We start from the raw sequence: 6,065 nt of genomic DNA on the forward strand, positions 1-6,065 counted from the left end.
CTCCACATTTTTACAGTGGTAATGGCAAGCTATTAACTTGAATCATCACCACCATTTATGTAAGCACCATGCACAGTGATGTCACTTTCAAAGTACATGATTCAAACAATATGTGAGTGTGCAAGTAAGATAATGTGTTTAACGCACACACACACACACACACACACACACACACACACACACACACACACACACACACACACACACACACACACACACACACACACACACACACACACACACACACACACACACACACACACACACACATTATAGTATACCTGTCTTATCAATAACTTAGTGACAAAATCACAAGCAATAAACTTTGCAATGATATGGTAATGATCTCTTCGAAATGGCTGTGGGCACATTACTGGCACAATACATCACAGTGCCTGTATTATGTACTCAGTTTATCCTACCTATTAATGTTATTTGCTTAAAACAGATATATACAACTCTCTTTCTCCTGCATTAGCACCACCCATTTCACACTACCTCATTGTTTGGCTCTCATGTCAATGGTTTATTTTAAAAAAACCAACGGAGGGAGGAATTAGAATGGGCATTAATGGGGCTAATTGTATTGCAAGTACATAAAGAAACAGTGATTGTTTTTGATTTTTTTTGAAAAAAGTATAAGTGCACAAAGAGAAGAACGATGAATGGCATGAAAAGTCGTACACAGTGGAAAAGTACATAGTACCTTCCTTATACATGCAAAACTTTATTGCCCTATATACACTCTATCAGTAGAACTACTTGACTTCAGTGACAAATAGTTAAGCATAAAACTATGTGCTGATCACGAGGTGTTTGGTATAATTCATCACATGTACTTCAAGTGAGCTTATAACCTAGTACTCAACTAACTGCACTCCTGTTCTATATCCTACCTATACTACAGTAAAGAGCTGCAAAGTGAAACTAACAGTTAACACAGGAGAAGTATTAGTAACTGTTGGTAACACAGTAAAACATGCATGTGTCAATTTGAAAAAAGGAAGATGTACAATGAGAGATAAAGGTGTCATAAAAAGGACAATGAAATGCCTAATGAAAGATGAGGTGTCATAAAAGCTTCACAATTGTAACAGGGGGAAAAATTGGTAACAAAAAGATCCTGAAAAAAGGTGTACAAAAAGGTTGGCTAAATGAAAAAAGGAAGATATTGAACCTAGACAGATGTGAAATTACACCCGCGCACATTGTGTTTGCAAATACTGGCATGCAGTCAACTAAAAAGTGTTTATAAACCCATGGGCAAGTTGAATGGCATAGGTATTTACTTACGGTCATGCATGCAGTTTATAGAAAGAATTTCACAGAGCTTTTACTCGACACTCCCATCTTCGTGACACTGTAGTGAATGAACAAAAGCACATAGCGATTTGTAACAACAAGCTTGGAGTTGCTAGACAATGTGCGCTTAATTTTGTGGAAGTGTCATGCCGATACGTGTTTGGGTTGTTGAGTTTAATTTGTGGCATTACAAGGAAGGAATGCAGACACACTTCAACTTTTATATATCAATAAATACTTGTAACAATTATGGTCTAAAATATCACCTTAAATCTGAAACTATTTTTGATGGGGGCATTCCCTTAGACCCACAAGAATGGTTTCAATGTTTGTCGTAGGTTTCAAGTCCACTATATTATGTAGTTTACATTTCCCTCCCCATTCTGTGGCCTGTTTTACTACCCTTGACAACAACACAATTTATATATTCAGTAGAACCACACATAGCTAGTGCATAATAATTATTCATACAATCAATCCATTACAGTTAACATTGTTATTGTTACATAATGTGGTTATATCACTTCTCTGTTGATGGTGCTGTCATGTGCCAGAACACTACAACTGGTAGTGTCTACAATGTGACACCTGATGATCACTACTATCCTAACACTACATGTCATCATTGTCATAACCTACAACACTATACCTGCTCAATACCACCAAATATATTTCCCCTCTAACACTCAACTATTCTAACTTCCTACCAGGACTACATCGCCTTCACACTGATCTCATCATACAAATTAAAATGTTCACAACATTTCACTCACTGTTAGTACAACTAAATTAAAGAGTACAGCATAACATAATGCTGCAGCATGGTTTGAGTTCTAAATGGGACAAGGAACGCATGCGCAACCTCGAGAAGCTGCAAGATATTTAATTCTATTATATAGCCTATAATTAGATACTAATAAGTAAAAGATGAAACTGCAATAAGTAATTATCTCTGTTGCAGTTGCATAGGCGTAGCAACCTGGGAGGGCAAGGGGGGCTGGAGTTCCCCTTGCAATTTTCTGATTGTAAATTGCAAAAATATCGAGATACATACTCTAAAAGAGTAGTCAATTACTCTAATAAGGCAGTCACAGTATTCAGAGAAGCAGTAACAAACTATGAAGTTGTAAAATTAATAAAGATTTTTATGTGTTTTATCAGTGATACAATAATTGTATATTTGGCGGAGGGCAGCCATTCTTGGCAGGTATCGACCATTTTTTTTGCCCTTTAATACTGTGTCATACCAAACCTAAGAGTCCCCCTATCTAAAAATATCTTGCTACGCCTATTATTTGCTTCAGTTTTCCATCAGGATATCAAAGGGTAGTTATTTGTGGTTGGGAATTTCTGAATCATACTGTAGTTGTTGTACAGCATATCCTTTGGAAAGTTAGAATTTAAGGTGATGGTATACAGTGTACCTACTTTTGTTGTTTACATTGATAAAGAACTTAACCTTTAGGTAGCTACTTTCAAATACTATATACAAGTAGAAGGGATATGTAACCTGGAGCCCATAAGTACCACAAGGCGCATATTCTGTTCCATTCAAATATAAAATGGATCTTGTTCAAGTAAGGATGATGTAGTAAGGATGATGCCTACAGATAATGTAGCTCTGTTAATTTTGTACTTTACTGAATTTGTTGTAAAAGGAAGTATTTCAACCAAAGTATATGTCAAGTTTGTAGCTACAACTGAAAATTTTTTAACAATGAATTTACAGGGCCGGAGCCCACGGTCCGGCCGGTCCGGCATTGGCCGGACCACTTTTCAGCCACTTGAATTTGCGAGATACTCTAATAGAGCAGTCATCGCATTATACTCTAATAGAACAGTCATGGTGATAGTTAGAGCATTCGGTATACAATATCAATACTCTTATTACACTGGTTGATCTAAGCCATTATATCCATTTTAATTGTTTTCAAATTACTTTCTAATGAACCATCTGCATAGAATTGCACAATAGGCTAATTGATAATGCATGTTATGTATTAACAATTACAATCAAAATTGCTTCTGTATCTCAAAAGAACTAAACTCACTTTGTATCATGAAAGTAAAATTAGCTACTAGCTATATATTAAATGGTATACAGTAGCACAAAATTACCTGGATATATTCTTGGTGTAAAAAAACAGAAAGAGACCGTGTATGTAAAATAGCTTCCAAATGCCATTTCAGAACATGTATTTTCAAAAATTTTCCAGGGAGCATGTCCCCAGACTTCCTTAGCTTAGCATGTTAATACATGCTGTAGCTAGCACACACAAAATACATTACAGTAGATAATGTGATTTAAATTTCAAATCAATAAAATGTAGTGTGCATAACTATGACCTCCATTGTAGTCCATGAATGGCCTGACCACTCAAAATCTCTGGGCTCCGGCCCTGAATTATGTAGCTTTATTAATTCGTTAAAATTATACTGTCCTTTTTGTATGTAGGAGAAGCAGAATAACAAGCAGTGAAACTTAAGTGTGGCATCTCCATTCCATGGAGGCTGCACCCTGAGAGTTGTCCGCCGGTCACAAACTCAAGCCGAGTGGACGAGTGGAATTGTTGTAGCTAGAAGCTCATTTCATGCAATTTACATATTCGTATATATATACTTCATTTAATGGGTCCTGGAGTAGTTGTCTATCATATGGCATGGCATCATCGCCAAAGCTATCGCTGGCGGCGAAATCCCCAGGCGAGGACCCAGCGGCAGCTCTCCCCTGGCTGTAGGAGGCCATTCTTGTTTTATTAAAATACTGCAGCAAAAACATACTCTTGAAACGCCAACGGCCAAGCTTCGATCCAGGTGGCCAGAAAGCAGTTAACCGAATTTATTCAACTTCTCTAATATTACGTTGGTAAAAAAAATTCGCGTAATTAATTTTCGTCGGATGCTAGCTTCGACGAAATATTTTTAACGGTTTATAAATATAGAAATACGGTATTTGACTCAGGCCTACAATGCACTCCTTCAGTGTTAAAACTATTACATCTACCATGAATCACATGACATCAAATTCTTCTTAAAAAGCATAATAGGCTGAACTAGGAATTATGTTCTGTTGTAGTTTCCACTGACTGCTCTATTAGGCAGTACAATCTAAGTATTTCAATTAAGCTCCATAGTTTGAAATATCCACCTAATATGCTAGCATTATGCTGGCATAGCACTTCAGCCTATTATGCTTTTTATTATGCTGGCAAATTTGACGCAGGCTTAGTGCATTGCCTGATATGTATGCATGATGCCTGAGGATGAGGTATTGAATTACTTCTAAGCAATTGTTATGGTAGGATGTTTGGCACAATTATGAAAGCAGTGCAAGGAGTGGTTCAATTTCAGAACACACACACACACTGATATTTGTTCTTTATGATAAATGTTCTATTAGAGTATAGTTGACTGTTTTTATTTAGAATATTAAGGCTGTATAATTGTGACCAGGCCTGCAAAAATAGGGCATGTGAGCACAAACTACACTTCACCATCATAACTTGGTATTAGAATAGAATATCTGCATTCTATAACTTTGATCAAAATTATTGCCAATTAAATTTTTATAATAAAGGCTATAAAAACATTGTATGGCCATAGCATTATTGTCATGAAAAGTTGTCATGAAAATTAGGTGTATTTTAATGTGCCCACATGCCTTGTTGCTCCAGTCACAATTTACTCTTCTTGTTAATTCCTAGAAGAGCAGTTTTTCCACCTTCCAATGAGTGCTAAAGATGTAACTGGGGCATGCTTCAGCACCTCATGCACACACACACACATCATAAATTCACCATTATATATGAAGCATACAGCATACATAAAATGATGTACCACTCTGCGTGGGCAGTTCAAAGGCACCGCCAGTGCTATAATTTGTATATTGCACTGCTGCAGACCGCAGCGAGTGCATTATAACTTATAACGCACTGGTTGCGGTTTTGTAGACCACAACGAGTGCATTATAAGTTATAATGCACCAACCGCAGTGCAATATACAGATATTGCACTGGCTGCGGTTTTGTGCAGTATAGCACAAGTGCCGGTGGCGAAGACCACTACGACACCTCACCTAATAGGTGGAAGAACACTTCACAGATCACTCGAATTCTTTTATAGCCTGACATGTAAAGGTCGATTGTGGGCCATAACGTTACCAATACGCATAATGTTTACAAGCAGCCAATGGCGATCGAAAAAGCCAACACGGGTGGCCACAACTCTAGTCTACATATATATATATAAACGTACTTATACACCTTACTAGTCTGGTGCCATCTTAGCCCAGATTAAACTGTAGTCCACTTCGACAATGACTCAATAAAACAAATATATTCTAAATAATACTAACCTTTAGGTTCGATTGTGGTAACCAGTTTTGTCATGCCACCAGATTCGAGTTTAGCCAGTGTGCATAGTAAGAATTAGACTAGTATCGTTTAGTAGTTCGGTTTTGTTTACTTAAAACGTCTATTTAGCTACTTTTTTTCGCTCGAGGGAATCACTATGGCGATTAGTCTGGCGCTTAGTCTATATGGCGATTGAGTGATCACACTGGCATGTTGAGCACTACATAATGAGAGTCGAACAGCGAATGCAGGTTAGTGATATAACCCATAGCGTACTAGCTTTCAATATCTCAGGTGGCTGCAGTACTGCAGGGGGACCGTCATCGCAACGTCCGGCTTGGTTACCCACAATCGATGTTAGAAACCTGGCCTTTATAAGTGTTACAGCTGTCTTGTGAGACTCTCCCCACC

Source organism: Dysidea avara, chromosome 4, assembly GCF_963678975.1.
Source record: "Dysidea avara chromosome 4, odDysAvar1.4, whole genome shotgun sequence".
Lineage (NCBI taxonomy): Eukaryota > Metazoa > Porifera > Demospongiae > Dictyoceratida > Dysideidae > Dysidea > Dysidea avara.